Source organism: Dendrobates tinctorius, unplaced genomic scaffold, assembly GCF_039654945.1.
Source record: "Dendrobates tinctorius isolate UK_male_01 unplaced genomic scaffold, ASM3965494v1 ptg000028l, whole genome shotgun sequence".
Taxonomy (NCBI): Eukaryota; Metazoa; Chordata; class Amphibia; order Anura; family Dendrobatidae; genus Dendrobates; species Dendrobates tinctorius.
The window spans coordinates 21,583,985-21,600,345 of record NW_027361696.1 but is presented as its reverse complement, the minus strand read 5'-3'; the positions used below and the strand labels follow the sequence as shown (position 1 = coordinate 21,600,345).

General features: G+C 43.9%; 1 protein-coding gene across 3 annotated transcripts in view; it reads right to left on the bottom strand.

The window, feature by feature from the left end:
- ARHGAP33 (Rho GTPase activating protein 33) overlaps positions 1 to 16,361 on the bottom strand; it is a 125,782-nt gene that overhangs the window by 55,524 nt on the left and 53,897 nt on the right. The gene's annotated exons all lie outside the window — the stretch shown is intronic.

Here is a 16,361-nt window from a genome sequence, read left to right as displayed (position 1 = left end):
AGGGACAGTATTATAGTAGTTTTATTCTTGTACATAAGGGCAGTAATATAGTAGTTATATTCTTGTACATAAGTGGCAGTATTATAGTATATTCTTGTACATAGGAGCAGTATTATAGTAGTTATATTCTTGTACATAGGGGCAGTATTATAGCAGTTATATTCTTGTATACAGGAGCAGTATTATAGTAGTTATATTCTTATACATAGGGGTAGTATTATAGTAGTTATATTCTTGTATACAGGAGCAGTATTATAGTAGTTATATTCCTGTACATAGGTGGCAGTATTACAGTAGTTATATTCTTGCACACGGGCAGTAATATAGTAGTTATATTCTTGCATACAGGAGCAGTATTATAGTAGTTATATTCTTGTACATGGGGGCAGTATTATAGCAGTTATATTCTTGTATACAGGAGCAGTATTATAGTAGTTATATTCTTATACATAGGGGTAGTATTATAGTAGTTATATTCTTGTATACAGGAGCAGTATTATAGTAGTTATATTCTTGTACATAGGTGGCAGTATTACAGTAGTTATATTCTTGCACACGGGCAGTAATATAGTAGTTATATTCTTGCATACAGGAGCAGTATTATAGTAGTTATATTCTTGTACATAGGGGGCAGTATTATAGTAATTACATTCTTGTACATAGGGACAGTATTATAGTAGTTTTATTCTTGTACATAAGGGCAGTAATATAGTAGTTATATTCTTGTACATAAGTGGCAGTATTATAGTATATTCTTGTACATAGGAGCAGTATTATAGTAGTTATATTCTTGTACATAGGGGCAGTATTATAGCAGTTATATTCTTGTATACAGGAGCAGTATTATAGTAGTTATATTCTTATACATAGGGGTAGTATTATAGTAGTTATATTCTTGTATACAGGAGCAGTATTATAGTAGTTATATTCCTGTACATAGGAGCTGTATTATAGTAGTTATATTCTTGTACATAGGGGCAGTATTATAGTAGTTATATTCTTGTATAGAGGGGGCAGTATTATAGTAATTACATTCTTGTACATAGGGACAGTATTATAGTAGTTTTATTCTTGTACATAAGGGCAGTAATATAGTAGTTATATTCTTGTACATAAGTGGCAGTATTATAGTATATTCTTGTACATAGGAGCAGTATTATAGTAGTTATATTCTTGTACATAGGGGCAGTATTATAGTAGTTATATTCTTGTATACAGGAGCAGTATTATAGTAGTTATATTCTTATACATAGGGGTAGTATTAGTTATATTCTTGTATACAGGAGCAGTATTATAGTAGTTATATTCCTGTACATAGGAGCTGTATTATAGTAGTTATATTCTTGTACATAGGGGCAGTATTATAGTAGTTATATTCTTGTATAGAGGGGGCAGTATTATAGTAGATATATTCTTGTACATAGGGGCAGTATTATAGTAGTTATATTCTTGTACATAGCGGGTAGTATTATAGTAGTTATATTCTTATACATAGGGGCAGTATTTTAGCAGTTATATTCTTGTACATAGGGGCAGTATTATAGTAGTTATATTCTTGTACATAGGAGCAGTATTATAGTAGTTATATTCTTGTATACAGGAGCAGTAACGTGTGTTGCTACTATTCTGTTCCTGTCGTGACTTTGGATTATTATAATGTTATGGTACGCGGCATTGCTACTTAAGTCGCATTCTTTGTTGCTGTCTCTTTTAGAACACACTTAAAACAAAAAACTATTTTTACCCTTTCCGTGTGTTTCTATAGAAACTGAAGACATCGCCGATTTACGGATCAAATCCCTCTTGTGAACAAACTATGAGCCATTATCCTGAAACTATACAGCCATGGTAAAAGCTGCCAGCGAACCGCCTCAAGGACACAAAGATGGAGTGCGGCGACTGCTTGTGGATTTAATATGAAATTACAGAGACGATGGCTGCAACATGAGCATAACCCGCTATATACAGGTTGACCAAAGCGCACATAGTAACCAATCACGTTACTCCTTTCATTGCCCAGAGAGACTTTCAAAGATAAGTTGCAATCTGATTGGTTGCTGTGACTATAGAAACCAATGAAATCACTGCTTTCAATATTAAAACTGCCTCTCAAGCAGGAAAGCTACAATCTGATTGGTGTTCATGGTTTTCTCCTCTATTTCTTTTACTTGTATAAGTTTTGATTAATTATGATCAGCCTCCCGCATTCAGTGTCACAGTATAATAACAGGAAAAATAGGCAGCCTCGTCTCTCTGAGAGAAGCTTCCATAGTGGTGCTGTCCAGAGCAGCCAATCAGAGTTCAGTTTTCATTTTATAAACTGTTCTGATGAGATGAAACAACAGCTCTGATTGGTTGCGCAGAAAAAGAAATGTGTTAAATGGTTGCTATAGGCAACGGGGGCCATATTTATTTCTCCCACACGGCGATATTGTATAATATATTGATACTTTACTTTTGGGCCTCCCTTAGCAGTAATTTACCTCAGGGGCCATTACATTGCAGTCATCTTATATTTTCATTGATATCTGAGAAATGTGACCATTGAAAAAGTCTTTAAATCCCGTATTAACCCCTTTAACCCCTAAGGGTGGTTTGCACGTTCATGACCGGGCCAATTTTTACAATTCTGACCACTGTCCCTTTATGAGGTAATAACTCTGAAACGCTTCCATGGATCCTGGTGATTCTGATATTGTTTTCTCGTGACATAATGTACTTCATGTCAGTGGTAAAATTTCATTCATATAACTTGCTTTTATTTGTGAAAAAAATGGAAATTTGGCGAAAATTTTGAAAATTTCGCAGTTTTCCAACTTTGAATTTTTATGCCCTTAAATCACAGAGATACGGCACACAAAAAACTTGATAAGTAACATTTCCCACATGTTTACTTTACAACAGCACAATTTTGGAACCAAAATTTTTTTTTGTTAGGAAGTTATAAGGGTTAAAAGTTGACCAGCGATTTCTCATTTCTGCAACACCATTTTTTTTAGGGACCACATCACATTTGAAACTACTTTGAGGGGTCTATATGATAGAAAATACCCAAAATTGACACCATTCTAAAAACTGCACCCCTCAAGGTGCTCAAAACCACATTCAAGAAGTTCATTAACCCTTCAGGTGCGTCACAGGAATTTTTTGAATATTTAAAAAAAAAAATGAACATTTAACTTTTTTTTCACAAAAAAAATATTTCAGGTTCAATTTTTTTTATTTTACCAAGGGTAAAAGGAGAAATTGGACTGGAAAAGTTATTGTGCAATTTGTCCTGAGTACGCTGATACCTGATATGTGGGGGGGGGGAACCACTGTTTCGGCGCATGGCAGAGCTCAGAAGGGAAGGAGCGCCGTTTGACTTTTTCAATGCAAAATTGGCTGGAATTCAGATCGGACGCCATGTCACGTTTGGAGAGCCCTTGATGTACCTAAACAGCGGAAACCCCCCCACAAGTGACCCCATTTTGGAAACTAGACCCCCCCAAGGAACTTATCTAGATGTTTGGTGAGAACTTTGAACCCCCAAGGGCTTCACAGAAGTTTATAACGTACAGCCGTACAATTATAAAATCATATATTTTCCACAAAAATGATCTTTTCACCCTCAATTCTTACTTTCCCAAGGGTAACAGGACCCTAAAAGTTATTGTGCAATTTGTCCTGAGTACGCTGATACCCCACATGTGGGGGTAAACCACTATTTGGGCACATGGCAGAGCTTGGAAGGGAAGCAGCGCCATTTGACTTTTTTGGCTGGAATTGAGATCGGACACCATGTCGCGTTTGGAAAGCCCCTGATGTACCTAAACAGTGGAATCCCCCCACAAGTGACCCCATTTTGGAAACTAGACCCCCTAAGGAACTTATCTAGATGTGTGGTGAGCACTTTGAACTCCCCCAGTGCTTCACAGAAGTTTATAACGCCCGGGCGTGAAAATAAAAAAATCGCATTTTTTCCAACAAACATGATCATTTAGTCCCCATTTTTTTTATTTTCCTAAGGGCAACAGGAGAAATAGGACCCCAAAAGTTGTTTTGCAATTTGTCCTGAGTAGGCTGATACCCCATATGTGGGGGTAAAACACTGTTGGGCGCATGGCAGAGCTTGGAAGGGAAGGAGCGCCATTTGACTTTTTCAACGCAGAATTGGCTGGAATTGAGATCAGACACCATGTTGCATTTGGAGAGCACCTGATGTGCCCAAACAGTGGAAAACCCCCAATTCTAACTCCAACCCTAACCCCAACACACCCCTAACCCTAGCCCTAATGGGAAAATGGAAATAAATACATTTTTTTAATTTTATTAGTTTTCCCTAACTAAGGGGGTGATAACGGGGGGTTTGAATAACTATTTATGGCGGTTTTTATATTTGGCAGCTGTCACACGCTAAAAGACGCTTTTTATTGTAAAAAATAGTTTTTGCATCACCACATATTGAGAGCTATAATTTTTCCATATTTTGACCCACTGAGGTTTTATTTTTTGCGGGACGAGTTGACGTTTTTATTGGTATCATGTTCGGGCACGTGACATTTTTTGATCGCTTTTTATTCCGATTTTTGGGACGCAGAATGAACAAAAACCAGCGTTTCATGAATTTCTTTTGGGGGGTGCGTTTACACCGTTCCGCGTGCGGTAAAATTGATAAAGCGGTTTTATTCTTCGGGTCAGTACGGTTACAGCGATACCTCATTTATGTCATTTTTTTATGTTTTGGCGCTTTTATGGAATAAAAACAATTTTATATAAAAAATAATTATTTTTGCATCGCTTTATTCTGTGAGCTGTAACTTTTTTAATTTTTCTCTGATGACGCTGTGTGGCAGCTCGTTTTTTGCGGGACAAGATGACGTTTTCAGCGGTACCATGGATATTTAATGGCGTCTTTTTGATCGCGCGTTATTGCACTTTTTGTTCGGCGGTATGATAATAAATCATTATTTTTTGCTTCGTTTTTTATTTTTATTTTTTAAGGGGTTCGCTAAAGGGGTTAACTAATGGGACAGTTTTATAGGGCAGGTCGTTACGGACACGGCGATACCAAATATGTGTACTTTTATTGGTTTTTTGATTGGTTAAATGAATTTATTAGGGAATATTTTTTTTTTTAATTTATTTAGCGATTTTTTTAAAATTATTTTTACACTTTTTTAACTTTATTAGGTTATCCCAGGGGGGACATCACAGTCCTGTGACAGATCGCTGATCTGTCACATCACAAATCACTGTGACAGATCAGCAACCTGTCACAGGCAATGTGCAGGTTTCCTCCTTGCCTGCGCTTTGCAGGCACTGAGGAAGCCAGCTCCCTGCAGGCCCCCCAAGGTCCCCGTCGCCATCTTGGATCCGGGGACCTGCAGGGAAAGAGCCCCCCGCAGCAGCACTGCACATTGCGCTGCTGTGGGGGGGGGGCTCATGGAAGCAAGGAGGGAGCCCCCTCCCTGCCGATGCTTCCCTTTAACCCCCGGTACACCGCGATCGTGTTTGATCGCAGTGTGCAAGGGGTTAACGTGTCGGGGGCGGTCCGTGACCGCCCCTGACACATAGTGCCGGGTGTCAGCTGTGATAATCAGCTGACACCCGGCCGCGATTAGCGGCGCTCACTACGTGGGCGCCGCTGATCGCGCTAGACATACTATCCCGTCCATGGGCATAGGGGGCCGGGTCCCATGGACGGGATAGTACGTCTGATGTCAGAAAGGGGTTAATCTCTAGGATTTGTTATGTTCAGGTCCAATCTAGGCCTTCTATAGCAACCAAACAGCGGTGGCAGCCATTTTGTCAGTGTCACTGGTCCTACAAGCGCTATATACAGTGGGGAAAAAAGTATTTAGTCAGCTACCAATTGTGCAAGCTCTCCCACGTAAAAAGATGAGAGAGGCCTGTAATTGACATCATAGGTAGACCACAACTATGAGAGTCCAAATGAGAAAACAAATCCAGAAAATCACCTTGTCTGATTTGGCAAGATTTATTTTGCAAATTATGGTGGAAAATAAGTATTTGGTCACCTAAAACCATGCAAGATTTCTGGCTCTCACAAACCTGTAACTTCTTCTTTAAGAGGCTCCTCTGTCCTCCACTCATTTCCTGTAGTAATGGCACCTGTTTGAACTTGTTATCAGTATAAAAGACACCTGTCGACAACCTCAAATAGTCACACTCCAAACTCCACTATGGTGAAGACCAAAGAGCTGTCGAAGAACACCAGAAACAAAATTGTAGCCCTGCACCAGGCTGGGGAGACAGAATCTGCAATAGGCAAGCAGCTTGGTGTGATGAAATCAACTGTGGGAGCAATAATAAGAAAATAAAAGACACACAAGACCATTGATAATCTCCCTCGATCTGGGGCTCCACGCAAGATCTCTCCCCGTGGGGTCAAAATGATCACAAGAACAGTGAGCAAAAATCCCAGAACCACATGGGGGACCTAGTGAATGACCTGCATAGAGCTGGGACCACCGTAACAAAGGCTAACATCAGTAAGACACTACGCCACCAGGGACTCAGATCCTGCAGTGCCAGACGTGTCCCCCTGCTTAAGCCAGTACATGTCCGGGCCCATCTGAAGTTTGCTAGAGAGCATTTGGATTATTCAGAAGATTACTGGGAGAATGTCATATGGTCTGATGAAACCAAAGTAGAACTGTTTGGTAGAAACAAAATTTGTCATGTTTGAAGGAGACAGAATGCTGAGTTGCATCCACAGAACACCATAACTACTGTGAAGCATGGGGGTGGGAACATCATGTTTTGGGACTGTTTCTCTGCAAAGGGACCAGTATGACTGATCGGTGTACATGAAAGAATGAATAGGGCCATGTATCGTGAGATTTTAAGTGCAAACCTCCTTCCATCAGCAAAGACATTGAAGATGAAACGTGGATGGGTCTTTTCAGCATAATGATCCCAAGTACACTGCCAGGACAATGAAGGAGTGGCTTCGTAAGAAGCATATGAAGGTCCTGAAGTGGCCTAGCCAGTCTCCAGATCTCAATCCCATAGGAAACCTTCGGAGGGATTTGAAAGATTTGAAAGTCCGTGTTGCCCAGCGACAGTCCCAAAACATCACTGCTCTAGAGGAGATCTGCATGGAGGAATGGGCCAACATACCACCAACAGTGTGTGCCAACCTTGTGAAGACTTACAGAAAACACTTGACCTCTGTCATTGCCAACAAAGGATATATAACAAAATATTGAGATGAACTTTTGTTAATGACCAAATACTTATTTTCCACTATAATTTGCAAAATAAATCTTGCCAAATCAGACAAGGTGATTTTCTGGATTTGTTTTCTCATTTTGACTCTCATAGTTGTGATCTACCTATGATGTCAGTTACAGGCATCTTTAAGTGGGAGAACTTGCACAATTGGTGGCTGACTAAATACTTTTTTCCCCCACTGTATCTGCCGTCACAGAAGGTGTTTTAGGTCGGACCCTGAGTCAATTTTCTACATTATCCCTTACGTTTCACAGATGGTGCTCACTCGACTTCTAAAATCCTTATATAAGGCCTGGTTGCAACGTTTTCGGTTGCTATGGTAACCAGATGATCGAGAACGCGACACGCAAACGCTGCATCGTGGTGATTGCCAGCAGACTGGGATTTTTCTTTTGTAACATGTCAAATCCACTACTCAGTTAGCACATTTAGATATTCTCACTCCGCTAAACTTCACATCGGCCCCGGGACGTAGATCGCAGCGTTTACGTAACCTCATTTTTTTCCAGCTATTTAAAGACTGTAGTGCGTCGGACGAGAAGACTGATTTATTTATATCAAAGAAATGTGGCGCGCTTCATACATAATGAAAGAGCAATTAAGAGACGAGACGGGACTGAAGTTCTGTGCATTTCCCTGCTCTTACCCATCCAGGCCTGGACGCCACATTGCTCTGCTGGTGTCCTGAGTGCAATCTGCATGGATAGATAAAGGTCAGGGGACAAGACATCAGCTTGATCCTCAGACCATTCCTGACCAGCCATCATCCTGCTGACACAGACACACACTGCCATGAGGAAATCTGCTGCCACGGAAAAGGGTCATGGCTATACTTCTGTGGTTGGTATCCCTGCATAATGGGAATTCTCCACAAGACATGCAGCATTCAGGATCATCCAGCAAGACGTTTACTGGGAACGCACCACAAGACGCACCGTCTACCAGGAACTGGAATGTTTGATATGCCAGTATTCCATTAACACCCCCCGCAAGACCTGCTGTATACTGGGAACACCCCCACGAGACCTGCTGTATACTGGGAACACCCCTACAAGATCCACCATCTACCAGGAACTAGAATGCTCGACCTGCTGGTATACCAGGAACAATCCCCATAAGACCCGCCTTATACTGGGAACACCCCCACGAGACCTACCGTATACTGGGAACAACCTCACGAGACCTACCGTATACTGGGAACACCCCCACGAGACCTGCCGTATACTGGGAACACCCCCACAAGACCCACCATCTACCAGGAGCTAGAACTAGAATGCTCGACCTGCCGGTATACCAGGAACATCCCCACAAGACCTGCCGTATACTGGGAATACCCCCACGAGACCTGCCGTATACTGGGAACACCCCCACGAAACCCATTGTCTACCAGGAACTAGAATGCTCGACATGCCAGAATACCAGGAACACCCTAAAAGACCCGCCGTAAACCAGGAACACACCTACAAGACTCTACGTATACCGGGAACACCACTACATAACCCACCATGTACTGGGAACCGAACTTATACTGGGAACACCTCACAAGACCAACTGTATACTAGTAACACCCCAACAGACCTGCCGCATACTAGGAACACCCCACAAGACCTGCCGTATACAGGGAAAACCCCACAAGACAGGCCATATACAGGGAATACCCCACAAGACAGGCCGTATACTGGGAACACCTAAGACCTGCCGTATACTAGGAACACCCCACCAGACCTGCCATATACAGGGAACACCCCCCCAGACATTCAGTGTACCGGGAGCGCCACACGAGACCCACAGTCTACCAGGAGCTTGAATGCTCAACTTGCTGGTATACCGGGAACAACCCTACAAGACCCGCTGTATACTGGGAACACCCCATTGTTTGGCAGGTGCTCTGTTCAGTCTTCTTACACTTGCTCATTTTTCCCGCATGCACCCCATGAACTTCTGGTGGACCTTTACCCCAAACCCTTGATTGGTGACATTTTCAAGAGATCATGTTATTGAAATGATTAGAGCTTAAACCATTTTCCGCTCATCGATCTGTTAATATAAAGACAGCAACCCATGGAACGTTAAAATGTATTAGTTTTATTAGAAATCTAATGTTGCACATTATTTTTAATCCAATGTCAGTCAGTTATATACAACTAGATTTTTAGTGATGTGATCTGTTCGCCTCTATTCATCCATAAAGCTAAATACAGACTATTGCCATGTAACTCAATCTATGGGTGCACCAACCAGAACGCCACCCGTGCCAGATGTAAGGACGCCAGGAGGATTTCACCTTACAGAGCAACCTGCTGTTTGCAGACACTGATCCAGCAGGGGCATCCAAGAAATACTAAAAGCTGTAAGAGCATTCTGGGACTTGTGTTATCTATAATCTGATGTCTGTAGTCTGATGGAGTGCTAACAAGAAAGCTGTAGCAAAGTGAATGCAGCTCTGGAAGTAACTGAGGTGTGATGATTGAATTAACTGCAAATACAGTTGTGCTCAAAAGTTTACATACCCCAGCAGAATTTTTGATTTCTTGGCCTTTTTTCAGAGAATATGAATGATAACACCAAAACTTTTTCTGCACTCATGGTTAGTGGTTGGGTGAAGCCATTTATTGTTCAAACTACTGTGTTTTCTCTTTTTAAATCATAATGACAACCCAAAACATCCAAATGACCCTGATGAAAAGTTTACATACCCTATTTCTTAATACCATGTATTGTCCCCTCTGACATCCATGACAGCTTGAAGTCTTTTGTGGTAGTTGTGGATAAGGTTCTTTATTTTCTCAGATGGTAAAGCTGCCCACTCTACTTTGCAAAAAGCCTCCAGTTCCTGTAAATTCCTGGGCTGTCTAGTATGAACTGTGTGCTTGAGATCTCCCCAGAGTGGCTCAATGATATTGAGGTCAGGAGACAGAGATGGCCACTCCAGAACCTTCACTTTGTTCTGCTGTAGCCATTGACAGGTTGACTTGGCCTTGTGTTTTGGATCGTTGTCATTTTGGAACTTTAAGTACGCCCCATGGGCAGCCCGGATTGATGATTGCAAATTTGCCTCCAATATTTGCTGATTACGTGCTGCATTCATCTTTCCTTCAACTTTGACAAAGTTTCCTGTGCCTTTGTAGCTCACACATCCCCAAAACATCAGCAATCCACCTCTGTGCTTTACAGTAGGAATGGTGTTCCTTTCATCATAGGCCTTGTTGACCTCTCTCAAAATGTAACGTTTATGGATGTGGCTAAAAAGTTCAGTTTTGGTCTCATCACTCCAAATTATCATGTTCCAGAAGTTTTGAGACTTGTCTCTGTGCTGTTTTGCGTATTGTATTCAAGATACTTTGTGGCATTTGCACAGTAATGGCTTTCTTCTGGCGACGCCACCGTGCAGCCCATTTTTCTTCAAGTGACTTCTTATTGTGCATCTTGAAAGTTTTCAGAGAGTCCAGTATTTCATCTGATGTTATTTGTCCCAAACAATTTTCCTGGCAGTTGTGTACGAAATTTTTATTGGTCAACCTGACTGCGGTTTTGTTTTTTACAGAGTCCCTGATTTTCCATTTGTTAATCACAGTTTGAACGCTGCAGACTGGCATTATCAATTCCTTGGACATCTTTTTGTATCCCTTTCCTGTAGTTCAACTACCTTTTCCCGTAGATCCATTTACAATTCTTTTGCTTTCCCCATGACTCACAATCCAGAACCGTCAGTGGCTGGATGAAAGATGCAAGAGTCTGTCTGGATCCCAGAAACTCACTCAGCATTTATGCACACACATTGATCACAAGCAAATAGGTCACAAGTGAGGATGCTATCTTTAGTAGCCATTCAAATCCATTTGTGTCAAAATCTGAGCATGTTATCAAGGCCAAAATGACCAGGGTATGTGAACTTTTGATCAGGGTCATTTGGATGTTTTGGGTTGTCATTAGGATTTAAAAAGAGAAAACACAGTAGTTTGACAATAAATGGCTTCATCCAACCGCTAACCATGAGTAGAGAAAAACTTTTGGTGTTATCATTCATATTCTCTGAAAAAAAGGCCGTGAAAGCAAAAATTCTGCTGTGGTAAGAAAACTTTTGAGCACAACTGTATGAAACTGCAGCTTTAGATGTTGTCACGGCGTCCTTCTCCGGTATCACACAATCAACAGAGCGAGGGAAGTGTGAACAATCCCAAGACCTTTATTATAGGCAAAATTAGAAGGTCCATAAACAATCCACCACACTGAGGATACAATAGTCCAGAACACGAATGAAGTTCAGTAACAGGATAAAAGGTCCAGGGAGAGGAGAGTCCAATAACCAGCAGCCAGAGGATAGAAAGTCAATACACTTCCCTTTCTCTCTGACTTGCTGTGTGATGAGATGAGGTGTGGTCTCTCTGTCTCAGGGTCTTTTATACCAGAGAAAGGTAAGCTATTTTTAGAATTACCCAGTGTCCTTCAGTACACCCTCACATTCTGTTCCCTCTTTAGAAGTCAACAAACTAGTTTCAAAATACAATGCACAATTAGCATATCAGTACACATCAATAGACATAAACACACACTATGGACAGTCAGGCTGCAGACAGTAAGTGAGCTAATTCAATTATCAGCCTTTTGGAAGGTAATTGAGACCCTAGACAATATGGGGAATACACGAAATGATACAGGGCAACAAGAAAACATTATGAAATTCAGTGAAATAGAAATATACACAAAATGATATCCACATAGAATATCACACCATCACAACCTCTCCCCCCTCATCATAGGTGAGCAAGCCATGAAGTCTACACAGACCTCTGGCCTGCTCACTTTAGTCCACATTGCTCAATCGTTTATAGTTCCTTGTACAGTGGCAGGGGTAGGTCGGCCTGGGGAGCCTATGGTTCTTCTTGTCGAGACAGTTCATCAGCGTTCTGATGTTGGCTTCCCCGCTTGTTTAGGATGGAGAAGCTGTAGGGTTGTAAGGACAAGCTCCACTGCAGCAATCTTTCATTGTCCCCTGATACGCGGTTCAGCATCTGAGGGGGTTGTGCTCTGTAACAATTGTAAAGTCTCTGCTATACAAGTATGGCTGAAATTTTTTTAGCGCCCATACAATGTCAAGGCACTCCTTTTCAATAGTGGCATATGCAGCTTCCCGATCCAGTAGTTTCCGACTGGCAAAAGCAACAGGATGTTCTTCTCCGGCGGCGTTCACTTGGCTAAGTACTGCCCCAATCCCAAAGGTGGATGCATCTGTCTCCACAAGGAACCTGCGCTTATAATCAGGGGCAGCCAAGACAGGAGCAGTGATGAGGGCGGTCGTTAACGCTGAAAAGGCATCCTCGCATGCAGTCGTCTACGTCATATTTCTAGGCATGTTCTTGCGGGTCAGGACGGTTAGGGGCTTGGCCAAGGTGCTGAAGTTAGAAACAAATTTGCGATAGTAACCAGCAGTTCCCAAAAATGCAAGTACCTGCATTTTAGTCTGGGGTCTACACCAGTTGCTAATGGCGTCCACCTTGGCAGGCTCAGGCCTTAGGGTCCCACCCTCTACTCTATGCCCGAGGTACTGCACCTCAGCCATCCCTATTTGGCACTTATCAGGGCGAATGGTCAGTCCTGCAGTAAGGATACAGTCTAGCACTATGCCCAAGTGTTTAAGATGTTCCTCCCAGGTGGTGCTAAAAATGGCAATGTCATCTAAGTAAGCACAGGCAAAGTCCTGACATTGTTGTAAAGGTCGATCTACCAGTCTCTGGAAAGTAGCGGGGGCAGTTTTCATCCCAAAGGGCATTCCCAGGAACTCAAAAGGCCCGAATGGAGTAATGAAGGCCGAGTGCTCCCGAGCGTCCTCCGTTAGGGGTATCTGCAAAATTATCGTCCTTTTGAATATCCGATAAATGAGAGCCCAAGGGCACTTGTTCCAGTGATCCTCCCACTTGGGCAACCTGTAGAAGATCGGGGAGATACTTGTCGGCGGCGGTATCACTAGGGGGGGTGGTAGACAGCTAAAACAGGCAGAGACTGGTCGTGGTAGTCTTTCGGCATGTTAATGTGGACGGTTTTCTGTCGTCGACCACTAGACTCCAGGGCAATAACGTAGTTAGTGTCATTAATTTTCTTGACAACCTGATAAGGGCCTTCCCACACTTCTTGAAGCTTGTTGGCAGGGGAAGCAGTAATCACGACCACTTGTTGTCCTTCCATAAATTCCCTGGTCCTGGCATTACGGTCATACCAGGTTTTTTGTCTGGACTGGGCCATTTGCTGATGTTCTTTAGCCAAGGAAGCTAGCTGGGCGAGAAGGTCTCTGAACTCTAGAACATAGGGAATGATGGCCATTCCGGTGTCTGAGGTATCTATCTCCAAATGTTCTTTCAGAAGAGTGAGAGGCCCACGGACCTTCCGGCTAAACAGTAGTTCGAAGGGAGAGAACCCTGTGGACTCTTGGGGAACCTCCCGATTGGCGAAGAGGAGATGTGGCAGATACTTTTCCCAGTCTTTTTCAACGTCAACAAAAGCCCTCAGCATATTTTTTAGGGTTCCATTAAAGCGTTCACATAGTCCGTTGGTCTGCGGGTGGTATGGGGTGGTGCGAATGACTCGAACACCACAAGTATGCCATAGGGACTGGACCAGATCTGACATGAACTGAGTGCCTTGATCCGATAATATTTCACTAGGAAACCCTACCCGGGTAAAGATGGTAACAAGGGCCTCGGCTACCTTTACTGCTGTAATACTGAACAGGGCCACAGCTTCAGGATACCTAGTGGGATAGTCCACCACTGTCAGGATATATTTTTTCCCCGACCGGCTGGGGTGGGCCAGAGGACCTTTAATGTCGACAGCTACATGTTGAAATGGTTCTTCAATTATGGGAAGGGATTGCAGGGGTACCTTATGTCGAGCTTCTGGACGCCGCATTCGCTCGCACATATCGCAGGCAATAGTGGGCTTTCGACTGTGAGATGCCAGGCCAGTAAAAACTTTGGGTGAGTCTCTTTTCAGTCCTTTTCCTCCCTTGATGCCCAGCCAAGGGGATGTCATGGGCCAGTTAGAGAAGCTGTGCCCTGTACTTCTGAGGGACAATGAGTTGCCTGGTCATTGCGTCAGGGTTGCCCTTGTCACTGACCTTTGTTACACGATAATACAGTCCGTTTTCTCGAGTGAAGCCATCCCCATTATCTCCCATGTGCCCAGTTTCTGCCTTTCGCCTAAGGGCTGCTAAGCTAGTGTCACCCTCTATTTCTCTTCTAAACTCTTCTCTGTCCCAAGACTCTCCCAATGTAGTAGCAGCGAACGTATTGCTTACCAACTCTGATGCGGTTTGTGGTGGTTACTACCCAGTGAGGTCCGGATGACGTAGTGCTTGAAGGGCCTGTAGTCGGGTGACTGCTCCCACAAATTGACATTGTAACTCCCCAATGTCGTTCCCAAGGAGGATAGCTGCAGGAAGTCCTCCCATAACTCCAATCCAACACAGTTTTTCTCCAAAACCATAATCCAAATGCACAGAAGCTTGCTGTATACATTTGCGGGCACCCCACCGCCAAGACAATGGGAATTCCCGGACCCTGGTAAATTGTCTCGGGTCGAACCACACGGGGGTCAGCGATAGTCAGGAATACCCCCGTGTCTCTAAATCCTGACACTTTGTATCCATCAATTAAGACGTCCTGCAGGTGGCGTTGCCGTTGCTCTGGGTAGCTAAAGGACGAAGGCCGGAGTCCGTACACTCCAGGAGGGGTATCTATGGTGCCGTCGTCGGTGGTCCACTCTGGTGGGGGGGTGGTAGCTCTTCCTCAGGTGGGATGGAGTGCACCACATGCACTGGATGAGGTGGGGTTGCGTGGGGCTCCCTCTGAATCCTTGAGTGACAGCTAGACTGCAAATGTCCAGGTTGCCCACACCCATAACATCACATCTCTGTGATACCCCCAGGTCGTGGTCGGAACTGTTGGGGCCTAGGATTGTGAGGCGTGATTGTCATCGGCTTGCGACTAGGTGGAAGGGCAGGTATAATCGGAGGGGGACGGGGCGCGGGAGCAGGTTGTGGTTCATTGTCCAGAAGCCTCCTCCATTGTGGACGGATAGTAAGGGCTTCATCTGCCAGGACTGCAGCTCTATCCACGGTACATGGCGTGCACTCCCGGACCCATTCCCGTACCTCTGCGGGGCACTTGGCAAGAAATTGTTCTATAAGGAACGCCTGTATAACATCTTCCACAGTAAAGGCGTTTTCTGCTTCCAGCCATCTCTGACATGCCTGGGATATCTTATGTGCATAAATCCTAAACGATCCCCCCGTGGTGCATGGAAGGTCTTGGAACTTGGCCCTATATGAGTCTGGGGTGATAGCATGGTAATCCAGGATAGTCCGCTTTACAATGTTATAATCCCGATTCCGCTGTGCGTCAATGGTTCGGTAAGCCTCCGCCATGCTACCGTTCAGGAGTCCCACTAACAAACGCATCCAGCTAGAGTGGGGCACCTCCATCACAGCACACTGCTGGTCAAAGCCCTTGAAGAATCCCTCCACATCTCCGGAAGCCTCATCAAATGGCTTAAACTCTGTCCGGGTGATCCGTACAGGCTCCCGAATCGTTGAGTTTACACTCCACATTGCTCTTTCAAGCTCCATTGCTTCTTGTCTCCGCTGTGCCCGGCGGGCAGCCTCCTCCTTGTACTCCTGAGAGATGCCTAGGCCCAGAACCGCCATCTCTTCTTCGTACCACACCAACCACTGGCTTTTCTGGATGGGGATCCCTGTCTCCAGTGCTCGGCCTTCAGACATCTGGGAGATGGCCGGGCTAGCGCCCACCAGAAGGTCAATTAAGGCTTCTTTAGTCAGTCCCTGGTAGTTCAGGCCCAGGTCTCTGGCTCTCTCCTGTAAACTGGATACAGTCCAATTTCTGTACTCACTCTGTGGGTGGTTCTCCATTGGGTTACACTCTGTTGATCCCATCGCTGCCACCAGTTGTCACGGGGTCCTTCTCCGGTATCACACAATCAACAGAGCGAGGGAAGTGTGAACAATCCCAAGACCTTTATTATAGGCAAAATTGGAAGGTCCATAAACAATCCACCACACTGAGGATACAATAGTCCAGAACACGAATGAAGTTCAGTAACAGAATAAAAGG